Here is a 16,879-nt window from a genome sequence, read left to right on the forward strand (position 1 = left end):
GCGTTGCCCGTTGCGTAGGCCAAAAGTGATCAAATCTGTGTAGTCGTGTTTTGTTCAAATACGGATGGTGTTTGTTGTCTATCCAAACTTAACTCAACAGTAGCATAATGCAGATCTGCAGAAAACTGCCAGTGTGAGGATAGAGCAGTTTTCAGTCAAGCCGAAGACTTGGGATAGCTCAGACACTTCAGCCTTTCGACAAGAACTCCCAAAGAGTATCACCATTAAACGCATCATATATGTTACTATCGCCGAACAATCTATTACTCAAAGTTAGTGCACACAGAAATGTTAAACTAACGTTGAACAAACGCATATTGTCCTTATAGAAAGGTGCTTGTGTCCCATCACGTTCTGTTATTGGTTCACATAAAACTTTCTGGTACTAAGCCAACTGTAACTGTAATGACAGATTCCTTCATTCTTCACACTCGAGCTTCTCCCTTCTGTATAGTTAAATAGTCGCGAAGATGATACCTTTATATACCAACGTTCCCGCACAACAGAAGTACTCATTCGTCGGTGGAAGTGTTAATCAGTTATTACTTTGAAGCATATGTCATGAATGCGGGCAATATTTTTAACGCTTGAGCAAGCATTGTTGTAAACTGTATCTTACACCACAAAATAAAACGGCGCCAAAAAAGGTGCCGAAGCATTCGGGGGAAGCACAACCTCCCAAATGGGAAAGAACAGATGTGGAGGAGCAGGTAACAGGCGACTGCTGGAAGTCGAACCTCCGCTGCACCCCCGAATTTCGTTTGCGTTTTGCTTTCCGCGCAGTCATCGTGAATAAAACATCGCCCCGGAGTAGTCCGCCCCGTGGGTCGACATAGCAGTGGGTCGACGGCTTCGCGCGTCATGTGCTTTTAGCGGATTCCAGGCTCCGCATTCCCAATGAGAAAGCCTTTGCCTCAGGGGGCTTTAGTGCCAGCCCATTTTGGCCGTGTGGAAACGCAGCTTCTGACGGCTTTAGCTGGTCGTTTTTCCGTCAAGCTCTTGGAAGCCGACATGGTATCATTTCAGGTCGTAAAGAACAGAAGACGTGAGAACGTTTCCAAGACCATTTCCATCCTGCACTGCTCTTGGACAGGGAAGTCTGCTCCTGTGGTTTTGTCCTTTTAGTTATTAGTTTACGCTTTGCCTTTTTACGGGTCCCTGTTTTCCGCCAGCTGCTACTCTCAGGTTATCTAAAAGGCACGTATCTTTGATTTCAACTTCTTTCGGCAAGGCATGCAGAAAAAAAAACTGTGCGGAAATTATTTAAAAGTCTTGGTTTCTCAGTGTAAACTCTTGCAGTGATATGTGCTCTTTCGAATCGGGGCAGTTTATCCTGATAGTTCTCAATATGTTTTTCATGCTGAGCTACATCAATCACATGTCAGCTCAAGGTTCAGTCGTACACATGGCAGCACCTCCTCGAGATAGATTGGACATTTCTCAGCTATTCACATTGTTTGGCCTAAACCTTCTGCTATGTTGCGAAAGCTCTTCTGCCCTACCTCACAGAATGTTGCGCATGTAAGAAGAAACCTTACCAACGCTTTCAATACTGGAAAGCACCAGCCAAAGTGATGGCTGGCAGGATGTCACGAATGCGACTATGCGACGTCATGAGTTTGCACTTAGTGTTGCGCTTTGTAGGTTGATCGAAAAATGTCCAAGGTTTACCTACCATGAGTATGACGTTCCATGGCAAGTCCGCAATTTTAAAGTACTACTGACACCAAACTTTCATGTTCTTTTGTTATGAGATTTAGTGATGCGTAATTGCCTAGCAGACCTAGCACACCAATTTATATATTTGAGTGCGGGATTAATAACTGCGGTGAATGGCCTGAAAATCCCCAGCTCCCGTTTATAATGCTGCCGACTTGGAGGGCGCGTACGACAACCACGCCACTACCTTACCGTTTTGTGCAGACATCGGAACACCGCGTCGGCGGGCGCAGGCGCTCCTTGACCGCACCGCACTAAGCTGAGTGGCTGAGCTGTCCGGAGATGTTCGGGCATACCATCAGTGCGGATATGTTATGAACGCTTTAAGTCGAAGGACAGAATGCAGCTTCTATTGCGACTGTATTCTACATTATCAACTACATTGGCGCATGCTGAACTTTGCTTTAGACAAAAGTGTAATTCTGGTGAGTCGTTCCTCGTGTAGATGTGGCTATACGTCACGAGCTACTTGAAGCTAGGTTATGTCACCTTCTTATCCTCGCCAGGAGTTTGCGTCCCGGTGATGTCCATTTTCTGCGCGCCGCTCCTCGAGATGTTCCGTCGGCACGACAAATGAGATAAAATTGAAGTACTATGTTCCTTGCCTCCCAGCCTGCTCGATGTCCAGCCAGGGTATTGGGATGACTAAATTTAGCGAACTGTATATCAACCCAAAAAATGGTTTCCGTACGTCTTTATTGTAAGGGCGGGCAAACGTTAACACTGAACGTTGGACTTACAAGGGTGGTGTAATAGGGCTCGTAGTCATAGTAGCGTAGTGAATAATAATACACAACGAGAAAAGTGTTATGGTGATAACGACAATGAAGGTGGTGGTGGTGATGGTGATAGTTTTAGCGGCTCCAAAATAGGCCTGACAAGCGCAGCTGTCGTGTGCAGCTGGCATCAGGCTCGTCAACAATGACACTACCCCGCTAACGTTTATTAAAGAACGCTTGATAACCCTCACCGTGATCTAAATCGTTTCCATCAGTCAGAAGGCGTAAACATACAATTATTAGTTACTTTGATAACGAGCACTACAAGGGATTGCCACAAGAAATCTCTGCGCGTATTATGCATGCGGTTTTCGAAGATACAAGAAGCTCAGTAAATACATAGCGTGGTCAGTCAGCCTAGTACCCCGACTCGCCGTACCAGCTGGTCTGAAGTTGATATGTTTAGTTATCTCGAGTACAGATAACTGCACAAACACGAACACATGCACGAAGAGTGCACACAAATGTCAGACGAGGGAGATGGCCATGGTCCCAGAAGGGCTTTTAATGTTAGGTAACTGTAATTGAGGCACTCGAGCTTCTGTGCGAGGCTGTTTCTTGCTTGATGGCATGTAGCGCACTCCAGTAAAATATGCCAAGGAAAGTGATTACTGATGGGAACTTACTCTATCTTATTCCCCCCCCCCCTAAAACTGGTAGATTAACTCCTGTAAAATATGCTCGACTATTTCCGGTGAACTGCAGTTGTGGCAATACGAGTTCGAGTTTAGACCAAGGTGATACCGGTAGGCATTTGTGAGCGCTACGTTGAGACGTAATCAGTGGCGTAAAGTGCTAACCTCATTATTTGAATGCCTCAATGACATCGGTGTCGCTGAGATGATGTAGGGCCAGAACATCTATTGACTTTTCACGTGTCACACTGACGGTCCCCAGCACACATGCTACCTCTTTTTTGACTCTTATTGCCTTCTTTATTCTCTCCCTTCAACCTTACTTCCGATTGCAACTTTATTCCCTCCTAGGCTCCCCGCAGAGCAGCATGTAGGCGTTAAAATGCCGGCGGAACTCTCGGTTTTCCCTTATTATCGAGATTTCTCTCTCTCTCTCTCTCTCTCTCTCTCTCTCTCTCTCTCTCTCTCTCTCTCTCTCTCTCTCTCTCTCTCTCTTACAACTAAACAATACATTAGTCGAGCGTTTACACTGTCGGTCTAGCCCGGAGTCCGTTAGAAACATTAGTGGTGCTTTTCAAGCGCGTCATGCCATTGGCGCAGTCAAGGTCACCCACGGCGCATGTTGTTCCCGTAAAGGGATATAGGTTCAGAGGGTCACGTCCCTAAAAGAGTTAGCGGTGCTAAGTTTCAGTTCAAAATGAGAAATTGCGGAGGGAAATTGTTTGACGTTTTTGCGAAGTCCGCAGGCGAAGCACCGATTGGCCGAAGTCTGTTAAAGCTTAAAACAAGGCGATTTCGGTCGGACATGTTGAGTCTGATCCAATGCAGGGTAGCTTCTTTCGAGCTTGTACGGGTAGCTTGCTCTCCGGAATCTTTCCTCCGGTTCAATTGCACACAGCAGCGTGTTGATCTTTCCCGGGTCAGACTATAGAGCACGCGTAAAGCGCTCGCCGCCACAAATGCAAGGTCCCGTTCGTCGCGCCTTGAAAAAACCACTGCAGTAATTCGGACATTGAAATGGTCGGAAGCCGAAGAGCGGTCGACTTTATTGTTGCCAGCTGCACCCCAGGACCACAGTCAAACATTAAGAACATTCATTTGCTCTTCCCGATGCGACCGGCCTTTCGCAATCCCAATCCTACTGTCGCTGGCCCTAACTGGGAACACCCAGACTCGAATGAAGTGTATTTTGCGGTCCCCATCAGTGAGTGTTGCTGGCATTCGCTGGAAAGTAAATTGTTCATCTTCACTAGGCGCAAGAAGGCACGGACAAAACACTCAGGTCAACACAAACAGGGCGCCCTGTTTGTGTTTACCTCAGTCTTTCGTCCATGTCTTTTTGCGTACAGTGAAGATGAATCTAAACCAACTCGCCCAATTTTCTGTTCTTTGTTGCCATACATGTGCGAAAGAAAAGCAATGCGGCTGATGTTTTAGACACAAACCTGGACTGTTCAATTACAGGAAATGCCCGACGTCCTTTCCTGTAATACGGAGAAGATAGAGTACAGTCAAAACCGACTACAAAGAACCCGGATAAAGCGAATTATGCTATATTTTGAAGAAAAATAAACCAGCTACGGAATTACACGCAAACATATTTATTATAACGAACTTCACATTTGATATGTCGAACTCGGTGTGCCTAGAATGGCCCCCAGAATGCATGGTCTTGGAGCGGCGATTGAGATGTTGATTGGCCGCGACCACTGAGCAAAGGCCGTGACTGAGACATTGCGCTTCGTATGGAGCGACATGACGCTCGACACTTTCCGTAACTGTTTCCGACGCGCTGATCTCACGACGGAACCCGCAGTCAGTGAGTCCGAACCAAGACGGCCGCTCGCCAACCTTTCCGATGCTGTGACAAAATGAGTGTCCTTCGAAGATTTCCTGAGTGTCGACGACGACGTTGCCGTCACTGTAATCCCCTCGGTCGGCGGCACCGTCAGCAGCACCGTCGTAATGCTGATGAAAAGCACCGAGGAGGCAGAGGATCTCGCAAGTGAAAGCCGTCCGACGCTTAATGAAGTGCCTTCGGCAGTCGATGTCCTCCGCCAATATTTCTGGGATTTTGAAGGACATGGACTCGAACTGGTGCAAACAATGTCTCGTGTAAAGAATGCTGTGCTAGTTGACGCTGGCAAAGCGAAAGGAAAAAAAATCACCGCTTTTTTTGAAGCGGGCAGTAAAGTTGTTAAGGCGGAAAGTACCTTTATTATTTGCAATAAATCGATTGTTTTGTGTGTGGTAATGACACACTTTATTTTGTTCGTTTCTGCATGTGGGGATGGCAAGGAGATTACCGCGCATTGCGAACTCGTAACAATAATCTCGTTATAGGCGGGTTTGGCTATATCAAAATATTGTATATATCGAACTAATCGTGGCACATATTGCAGTTCGCTATAACCGGGTTTGACTGTACATGGCATTTGGAGCATCCGCTCAGTGGGGGACACCCCCTCAGCGCCACGGGGCCGCCCTTGGGCTGCGATGTGGCTGTAGCAGCTGCGCCTACAGCCGAGATTCACACTCCGGCCAGTGCCTTAGCTACCGTCACAGCAGTAGATACCTAGTTACGGCACCTTGCGGGGCACGCGGCCCAATATTGTGCAAACGCTGCGGGCAGTTCCGCTATTTTTGAAGCCCAGTACACAGTAGCAAGTTTATTGCAGGTAAAAATGTTACTCAAATCGTTTCACCGGCTTAACTATAAAAACTTCTCATCCCAACACGTAAACAACCTTAACTTTTTTTAGAAAATATCTTCCATCGTAAACTTGACCCTTTCAAATCAAACTTCAAATGTAAAACTTCAACATAAACATTTCATATTAACACTATTGGAACTCCGAGGTTTGAAAACATATTTGTGCCATTTTTTTTATGGGGCTTTTATGCATTTGGTGTTTTTCACTGTCTTTTTAGCCCGATTTCGGCAGGCACGAGAAACCCAAGTGTGCAAGATAAATTCAGCGGAGACTTGTCTTGACGGGTGATGTACAACGAACAAAAGAGAAAAATATGCGAGAACTATATTAGGGCTGGAGTTTAACGATCTTAACTGTCAGTGAATTCTCTGGCGAAACGCACACTCGTTTTTTTTTCTTTCCTGCAAGCTGAGACCGTATGTTTGTGCTCGGGATGATCCAGGGTCCTAAGTAGGGAGCCAATGAAGCACAGAAAAATGTGTTCCCAAGAAAATTTGAAGATTTTCTGCATGGAAATTACGGCGCGCAAGATTTATACTCAACGCGCTCTTCGGCAAAGCACCCTATTGCGGATGTTGAACTTTCCGGCGAGTCATCAAACATTTTTTTTCTTGGTAAGAACAGGTGCAAACTTGGTAAGAACAGGTGCGCGAGATTTCATGGTAAGCTAAAAGCATACTCTAAGGCACAGCGGGAAGTTTTGTGGAGAGCTTACGTGTTCTATTCAGTTCGTAGGCTTCTGTAATAAGAGAGTGATTTTTTTCTACAATGAGTAATGATGGCGGGATGGTCGATTTGATGAAAACGCCATTTTCTTCGAAAATTGGTTATTTTCCAAGACAATTTATCCACCTTTGTTTCATTGCGCTTTAATTTACGGATGTTCAGATGTACATTTGTGGCGGGAACTAGAAGCAGGCCGGTCGGAAGAAGCAATATTAGCTGTGACCACACATTTGGCAGGAAATGATAACCGCAATTGGAATTCAGAACAAATCGGAAAACAAAGAAATGTATTATTTTTTTTGTGTTGGTCATTCCGCAATAGATCTATAATCTAATATTTCCCAGATAGAGGTCCTGACCATTTTAAGCTGCCTCACAACAATCTTGCAAAAGTTTCTTCATCTGCATATTGGAGCGCCGGAGAAGGTTTTTACCGTAGGTAGTATAAAGAAAAGCATTAAATTTTTGAAAACTAAGGTTTTCATTCAGCTCCTTCGGGACGAGTAGTTTCTGGAAAGATACAAGTACTCATTTTTGGATACGATAATCACTCACATGCCGAATCACATGAAACAACAAATTACTGCTGATAATAAAATTTCTCCCTTATCTTTAAGGCTTGCTTTACGATTTGTTTGTAAGATATTTCGGCACGCATAACTCGGGTTGAGGGCAACGTATAGCGAAGCATCCGTGAGTTGTTACTAGGACGATACTATTATTCCCGAATAGACTGGACAACAAAGGAGCAGCCGCTAGAGCAGCCGATACGCATGGTTCAAAACAGGTCGTTGAAAGATGTGGTCCTCCGGGCGGCGGTCCACCGAACGGAGGGTTGCGCGAAGGTTCTTGGTGGTTATTGCTGCTCGCCAAACCCCCGACCTTTTTCCAGAACTGCGTACCATGATTACGGTGTTCAGGAGGCGCTTCTTCCGCGTGTCGTGTTGCATTTCAATTCTTAAAGAAGCCATGGAGAGAAAACACAAGTTTCGTTCATTCAAAAGATTGCCTCGTTAGAATTATACTGACACCACTTCTAACGTAAATTTCGCTCAAATAAGCTACATAGTTAGGAAACAAGAGAATAACCATGCGACCAACTAGGTCATTTCACGCAACAGAACCTATGATGTCATTAGAGACAGCTCGGCGATTGGCGGAGGGCGGCAAAGCAAACGTAAATAAGGCAGACCTTATAAGCTTGCAGAACAAGCTATTCGCTCTGACATTTAGGGCACATTCTTTTGAAAGTCCTACGGATGGCGGGAAAAAGAGTGGAAGTTACGAAAGGACACGTAAACAAAGAAGTACCGATGCGTATGCTGCTGTTGTTACTGCGCGCACTATGCTTGGTTTAGCTTCACAGGACTCCTTTCCTTTGGGGTTGTTTCAGTTGACACTTGCCGATTGACGCAAGCGACGATGTCTTACGTGACCGTATTTGTCGAGCGAGCACCATGTTTCACGAAACGATTGTCGCCATGAACAAAACAAGCTAGGTACAAATACGCTCACAAAAAAAAAACTCCCAAGCATTTCCCCGAGGGTGAGCATGGTTAAGTGCGAATGCACGGGGTGATGCTATGAGGGGGAGTAAAGTTAAAATCCGTTGGCATTCGCCCGTGAGCGCGCGCGAGCCGACCCACGGAGGTCTGGCAGTTTATCGCTGCATATATAGGGGGGTACGCCTTGCCCAGCGCGCCGAGCCAGGTGGCTGAGAGAGGAGGCGAGCGCAAGGGGAGAGGGACAGCGGCGCACGGCAGCTGCAGCCGAGCGAGGGGGAGAGGAGAGAGTGTGACGTCACGGTTGAGAGAGAGGCGCGCGGCAGCTGCTGGGGAGAGGAGGCGCGCTGTGACGTCATACCATGACGTCACGGCGCGAGGAGCGGTGCGGGGAGCGGCGCGCACCCGCGCAGCCACGGCGAGGAGGCGGAGCGAGCGCGGTCACGTGGTGAAGTGACGTCACCGCGCCGTTGCTACGGACGCTTTCCCTCCGCTCCGCGCCGTTGCTAGGGAGAGGAGGACTGCGGACGGACGGCGCCGCCGGCGGTGGAAGGTTTGGGGTCGCTTATAAAGTGCATTCGCACTTAAAAACCAAAGGCAGGAAACGGCTTTCCGTGGTGTGGTGACGCCATCTAGGTTCACTAGCGGTAAACAAGGCCCTGTAATGCCATTGCAGTCATGAAAACGCACGATTTCGAGGGAAAATCAAAATTTTGAATTAAGTAATTAATTTCTCAGTGAATAAAGCCTCGTTTACATTCGGACAAGCGCTAGGGGTACTATAATACACGAAATCTTTCGAATAACGCAAACTTTTGTTTTGTCTTCATGGCTCCTTTAAAAGGCAGTCCGGCCTTCACCAATATCAGCAGCCAAACAGCGCGGGAATGCGTCGGGGGGCTAGCGCTTTTATTCCTGAACCTGGCTCAGCTGCTTCTTAGGGTGGGGCAATGTGGCTGTAATTCGCTCGAACAGAAACTTGTGTGAAGAATAGTGTTGACCAACTTAATTCGCTGAACTTCTTGCCTCCTCTCTCCATTATGCATCTCCCTTCGGCCCGCTACTTCCTGCAAAATCACCAGGTTCGAGTTCAAATTTACACTTTACCTTTTCCGTTCCGCGGCCTCTCCTGACACTTCCAATACATCCATGTAACATGTTCAGCTTTGATGGGCAACAGTGGTCTCGGCGATGCTGCCTTGGCTTTCTTGTGAAAGCGGTTATAGAAACGATTATGTTGTGATGAAACATTTTAGAACAGCGTAGTAGACGCCACAATAGAATAAGATGGACGCGGGCCGACGCTGAGCTCACAACTAATTTTATCATAACCGCAATGAGAGCCACGGGGGAGTAGCCCAAGAACAGCGCTAGAAAATAGAGCCTCTGTCTGGATTGTTCAAGTTTGATTTTGGGCTTGTCTATACGCCACAGTTGATATTTACGATTTAGGGGTATCACGAAAACGCGAAGCAAATAGGCTCGAGGAATAAAAGAAATGCTGCTGGTAAACGAACAACGAGAAATTTATCAAAACGCGTTGTTTTTGTTAGAACAAAAAAAATAACAAAACATGGTGCACGATTTTAAGTAATCAATAGACCGTCCATCCATGCTCACAGTCATTGCTTATCAGGAGTCATTGTGACTGGACAATCTCGAAGTATGGGTCAATTTGAAGTGACTCGGGAAATGTGACCACATATGTGACCACACCAAGCTGTTTTTCAAATTGCGCTGATGACCTACGGCGCTCAATATGTGAGCAGCTTACCAAAATACTGCAATAAACCACGGTCAGGTCCAAAATTTTGTACGTAATTATTTCACCTTATAAAGAAATGGCTTTTCAAGATGGGTAACAAAAATCTAGAAGAGATACAACAGCCTTGTAATTTTGGAAAAATTGTTAAGGCAGATATAAATATCGAGATAGCAATGTGGCGCAGACATATTGTGGGATTGGCTGCGTTCGGTAAGTAGAGTAAACGGCAGTAAGTTACTAAACAGGCTGGTGAGCAACCCTGCTGTGCTCCCGGTTACGATAAGTATGGGGCGGAAAAATGGGGTGTCACTAAGCCTCTTGAAATAAAACTGATACCTGCCCATCGAGCAGATGAAAGGAAATTGCTAGGGGTAAGCCTAAAGCAAGAGAACAGTGTTGCGGGGATTGGGGAAGGAGGTCGGGGCGTGTAGAAGAAATTATAGTTCAAATTAGGCGGGAAAAGTACGGTTGGGCAAGTAATGTGGCAATGAAGGGCAACAGTTGGCAACGAGAAATGTCAAACCAAAAAGGGAAGACCAAGAATTAGATGAAGATATGAACGCGAAAAAATATGGGAACGTAAAAGCCTTGGCAGAGACATAGTAGGGGTGGCCTTCGTCCTGCAGTGCACACTGACAGGCTGGCGGTGGGGATGACACAGATGATGAAGATGAGGCGAGGGAATTTCAAGTCAACGTACGTTGCCGGTTTTTTTCTCCTCCAGTATACGCCTCGAGCGCTGCCTGTAAGGGCGCCACTGAAATCCCCCCAGCGGCCCGAAAGCAGTTGCGGGAGTCGCCGGCTCGCTCACCCCTGTGGCCGTTGCTTTTGCGGCACGTTCGCGACTGATATTTGCCGTTTGTATGCGTTGGAAATACATATTTATGTGGAGCAGTCACTCTGTTCGCAAATGTGGTGTATTTATGATAGTGTAAATGTTTCTGACGCGACCTTAATGTGGTACATTCGGTCCGCATAAGCGCCAGGTGTGTGTCACAAGCAGGCGTCACGGAACCGGCATATATGCATAGAGATTTTTGCAATTCCACTGCCCTGAAATTTACTAACGGTACCCCCGTAAGCAGCGTTCGTTCAGATGCTCATGCTACGGCTATACACTGCGATGTATATCGGTTTCGTGTGCTTTCATAATCTAGCGGAGCACTCATTACTGACAGCCCGCCAGTTACGCTTCATATCTCGGAAATTGATCACTACCCTGAACAAGCCAACGTGGCATAAATGTTATGGATATTCTACGCAATAACTACGATGGATAATGCAAAAGTACATGCGGGAGTCAGCCCAAAGAATTTACGGCTGGGTCGTCTGGTCGCGAGGTGAGCATGCACGTGGTTTCCCAAACAGTCATCGGTTACATATATCCTCCGCTTATACCCGGGGCCGTGACTAAACGCTTCTTCAAAACATCATCATATGACACAGGGAGCCTGCAGAATTTAGCATAAAAGTGAAATCAGAGGGCCTTTTTAGATACCACACTCTTTCAACGACACTTTTTACCGCTTGTGAACTGCATGCTTCCTTAATGTATGCTTCAAAAAAATGTGTCCGCCGAGTGATGAGCTGTCAAAGTCGAAAAACAAAATACAGGTGAACGCGCAGCCTTTGTGTGATTACTAAAACGGTCATTTCTTGATTTGGCTGCGCATTTATACACAACGATAGTTATGCGGCTTACTCCTGTCTCTCCTTGCCTTGGAAATTATCAGTGCATTTGGCATCTAGTTGGTCCAGTGAGTTCAGCCTTGCTTGTAAGACGAACGTCTCTAAGATTTCCGAAACTGCACTGTTTTTTTTTTTTCATTCCCGCACGAGCTATTACATTGCTTCCGGGCTTGGCACATCATTCATTTTTCCGTGGTTTCATTACTTTCCTTTGTCCATGCTATCAGGCGGGATTGGGCACATATTTAACTACCCACAGACTTGGAATATACTTAAGATGTTCGCGTGGTCTCTATTTCTATAAAAGGAACTAGTTATTGTGAGGTATTAGGTAATCACCTCCCCGAATGATATTTTTCTACGACGTGTACATTCAAAACAAGGCCGAATTCGTTGTGCCAGTTGTACCTCTCATTGTGCCAGTACTAGGTCTAAACGAGGCGTCAATAGAATTAACTTGCGCCTGAAATATTCGGAGGTGACGGTGGTGATATGCCGCTGCCGTCACCGATGCCCGTAAGAGCGGCGCAGAAGCCCGCAGTACCGCGTCCCCGGTTAGCTCTTTTTGGCGTTCGAGCACTCCAATCAGGACGCAGCGGTTTTTGAAGTGCCCTAAACCTACTATTTGCTTACAGACATCACCATAATCGGATGTTGAGGGCGCTAAAGGCAAAAAGAAGCGAAATAGAACCGAAACACTGCATGACCCGCTATCAGCTGCGCAGCGGGCATCCCGTAAGCGCCGCGGAGCAGCGGCGGCAAAGCAGCGGCAGGCGGCGCAGCGATCGCGAAGCTCGAGGCGTATAGGCCTAAAGACGCCCTATGTGGGAATAAAACTATTACATTAAGTGCAACGCCTCTCACGCAATTGGGGCTGGGCGCATCGGCAATAGCCCCCTCGCAGCCGAAATCCTTCGTGAACGTCAACGAAGGTACCAGGAAGGAAGTTCCGCACGCTAAGCCTACATACCCCGTTAGTGACGAGCGCTTGAAGCTCCGATGAAGAGATTCCGAAGTGCCGCCGTTCACTCTTTTCAATTTCTCAGTGGGGAAGTCATCGTCTTCGACTGGTGCCTTTAATTGGACATATTTGGATTGCGCACGTGTTTTTGAATGACGAATGCCGAATGCCGGGTTCCGAAAAATATGCCATATGAGATGACATATTGTCGAACACAAGAGGAAACGTTTCTAGGGTTGTTCTGTCGAACTCCGTGATTGCGTTTGTTTCTTTGTCACCATTCCTTTGGTTTTGTAAGTGATAATTCAAACATTAATTTTCCAGCGCTCGTATAAACAGTCTTTCGTTAGCTCATCTTTCTCTCAGAGTCTCAGTCAAGCGCTAGATTTAACTTATACAACTGCGCTACCCTATGCGTGGGTTTGTTAGTTATGTTAGCGCTTTTAACATCGCTCTCAGCAGTGGATATCCTGTGCTTATTCCATTGTACCATGGTCAAACTGAAAGAAGCGAGTCTAGGTGGAGTCGCTTCTGAAGACACATTTCCTCATTGTGCAAGCAGTGGGCCTTGCTTTTCATGTGGAGTTCGCAGAGATACTCTGATGGGAGTGTAAAAGTTCTACTAAGACGTACCTCAGTGGCAGAGAGATTTTAAAAGACTTCATATTCATAAGCTTTCAGGGCCTACTCCGGTAAGAAAGGCAGAAATACGCTACGCCTGTGGCTAACAAGACTGACTGAAAAAGTGGGAATACGGAAGTCGCAGAAGGCCGAAAAGGTATATTTTTCAGTGCGGGAATAAGTGTGAAGGATGCGGCCATGGATTTTCGCTTCCCTTTGAAGAATACAGGCTGTCTCAGCCGGGGCAGCGTGAATCTCTTTGCGCTGGACAGCGGTAAGTCCACGGGAAAGTACAGGCGCTTGATGAAGGACTTGAAAAGAGACCGCAAGACTCCCGTGGCTCATGTATCCCGCTTTTGCATAATTCATGCCGCCATTCGCGGAAGCTGAGGCCATCGCCAGATGCTGGGTCCGCCTCGTTTATTGCGAGCGAAAATTTACATAGGATTTTTTCTCCTACTGCCAGCACGACATAATGTATTCCTGAGATCCAACACCTCTTTATTCTCTTTCACGGATGTTCTTTTTAGTGGCGTGCTTTTTATCGCATTTCTAAACTAGCAACCACACGAACGGATCGACACGGGTACAACATGTAGCAGCATCATGCTTTGGGAACTCCTCACATGAGTTTGTCATGTTCCATAAGTTGCGGGCACTAGTTGGACAGCGACACCATCAAAGCACCAAGCGGTTGCCCTAAACAAACTTTGATGAGAAAGTTTTCGCAGTGCCTAAATTTGGACTGTTGCGCTAACAAATGTCTCAGCGCATGCTCGGAAAATATGTAGCAAATTAATGGTGATTACTTACGTTGTCATGAAATAGCAAAGAGTAGTGCTAAGAACATTATAGCAAATGTTTTACCACTTTAAGGCAACACGTACGCTCTAAAAATCTGACTTTAGACGAAAGTTCCGGCGCCGGTTGGAGTATTAATTTACTAGCTTCGTCAATCGTGACACATGCTTCAGACAAGATACCGACATAATGCACGACATAACCGCATTGTAGCTCGTACTTTCATTTTTTTGTATACCTATAAGGTCATGCCAGCGGTTGATGATTTCAATAAGTACTAACTCTCTAATATTCTTCTTGGCACAATTTGCGTTTGCGTATATTATCTGAAAACAATATTTATTGAAAGGCTTTCAGACGTTTAGTGATGCAAACGTGAACCTACTGGAGAATAAAGATCAATTTTTTTGTTCCAAATACCGTTTATCAGCACATCTTTGTAGCTGCATGCACAAAATATAATTATATCTAGCACGTCAGCATTGACGTGATCGTGTTTGTCGAAACGAATAAAAGTATCCAATTTGCAAAATATCCGCTTTTACGAATTGCGTCTAAAAAGCTGTTTCAGCTTGCTTAACTAGAAGAGTGGGAGCCAGTACACGGCGGTTTAATTATTAGCATTGGAATTACTACGCACGATTACCGCGAGAAGCGTGAAAAAGCGTAAATCGCTTTTTACGCAAAGGCTTTTAACACTATAGCGCCAATAAACAAAGCAAGTAATTGCATCCTTGCCTATATTGTTTCAAAAAAAAAAGCCGTAACTTAGCTCGGCTATGCCAGGATATACGCAGCGGGAGCTAAAGTTCAGCTGGTTATTTCTAGGTTTTCTGGTTGTCCAGGATTAGCTGACTATCATGCTTACTGCTGCTAAAACGATTTCCAAGCCAATCAAACCCAATCAAATCCAATACAGCCCATTCCATTCCTGTCCAGTCCAGTCCACTCCAGTCCAGTCCAGTCACTGCTCCTCGCGCATGCGCAGCATGGCTCTCCAGGAGCCACGTGAAACGGATATCAAGCGGCGCCGGCGCAGCGTCAGACTGCGCAACGGAGACGCACAGGTGGGCACACGCCGGAGCCAGTGCGTCTGCCGCGGCTATGATGTCACTCCTCTGAAATGCGGAGATCAGAAAATGTGGAGACCCAATTCTCTACATACCCGTACTCCGATTGGATTTCCAATCCAATCCAATACAATCTAAATCCAATCTAATCCAATTCAATGCTCCTCGCGCTTGCGCGGCACGGCCCTTCAAGGGCCACGCGAAACTGCTCAACCTCAGCCTGTGTAGCTTACGCTACAATATTTCAACGCAGCGGCAGGATGACGGCAAAACGACCCCACAGAATTTGGACATGGCGGCCACGGGTAAGACCAAGACCAGGCAACGTGCCACACCCGGCTTAGTCGTGATCATTGTTGCACGGCACTACGCGCCACTGCTGTCTTCCCTGTGTTCCCATGGCGTGAGAATATGCTATGCCGCTTATGCTCAAGATACGAAGGAGTGTGTAACCAGACTTCTTACGGTAAAGCGAAAATTTCTTTTCTTGTCCGGGATTATTGTGATAAGAATAAAGCTGCTTGCTTTTCGGCGTAACAGAAATGATGCAGAACTTTTCAATTGAGAATGTTTGCTTCGTAGCTGATTTTTGTTTTATAAATGATGTATTCATTATATATATCTACCTCTACCGGCGCAACCAGCGCCGCTGAATGCTTTCTACTTAATCTTGAAGGCTTTATACTCCTGAATGCTTACTCGTGAATGCTTTCTGCTTACGCTTCCCGAATGATTTTTACTTACTTTTCAGAACTAGTTATGTAATCAGGCAATGCGAAAACGTTTTTGCCGAGGCTGTTACAATGGTGGACACCAGAGTTCTCGATTGTTATGATCGCCTAGGGCTGCAAAGGAGGGACGTGGTGGTTAGGAGACGAGAATAACTTAAAGTGGCCGCAATAAGTTTGTACCCCTTTAGGAAGCAACAGTCGAGAAGTTTCTGTCGAATAATTCAACAACCTAAATCCCGATTTTTTTTCTTCGTTGCTGCTATCGTCCTGGGGATGATAGCGGGATTTATTAACAGGCGCTGGTCTTGATATGCGCAATCATCTATTCCATTCTTTTCAGAGCACCATCGCCCGGTTGTCAGCGTGTTTTACTAACGCTTAGCGACTTCTATTCAGTGTCTCTGAGCGTTGAATGTTTGCATTTCGGGAATAACAGGTGGTGTGTATGGCAAAGTTGCTTGGGATAGCCCATGTTGCTATTCGTCCAGAGTGTCTGGTCGTCATCTCACGCACGTCATGTTCGTCGGAGAGCGCGAGACATGGTTTTACTAATTTGAAGAGCTCAGCTGAATTCTTCCCGGATCCGGAGCGTTCACAGCGACCGTAATGCAAGGCGCTTTCTCCACTGCCAATGCGCGCTGCCTGTGGCCGCCAGTTGGCTTTGTTTCGCTTTGCGCATAACCACGACAACCGATTTACTGCAGCTGCAGACTAACCACTTCTGCATCTGTAGACACGTGCATTGTTTCAATTATAAATACTACTTGGTAGCTATAAGTGCTTGACCTTTAATTGTTTATCAGCGTTGATGGCTGTGAGAGCCGCGTGCCTGTCAGCACTTGTGCTTTGAACTCGGTTTCGGAAACTTTGCAGATACTATGAGCGATGAAGTTCATGTAACGAGGCAGGCAACTATATGCGGAAGAAAAACAATTCCCAAAATACATCGTTTCCTTGATTCTGACAGGAGCTGAATATTTTAACACGGTTTTTGCTGCAACATTGCTGCCGCAGCAGTTATTACTATCATTGGCTCGTGCCCTAAATACCACACTTTCTGTTCAGACATTTTCTGTGTACATTACAAACAGAGTATGATTCCATGTGCACTGGAGAACTAGACGCCACATTTAACAACACGGTCATCGACACTTACGCGTGCGTAC

Source organism: Haemaphysalis longicornis, unplaced genomic scaffold (assembly GCF_048455015.1).
Source record: "Haemaphysalis longicornis isolate Haplotype H1 unplaced genomic scaffold, Haemaphysalis longicornis Haplotype H1 scaffold_4, whole genome shotgun sequence".
In the NCBI taxonomy this organism is placed as follows: Eukaryota; Metazoa; Arthropoda; class Arachnida; order Ixodida; family Ixodidae; genus Haemaphysalis; species Haemaphysalis longicornis.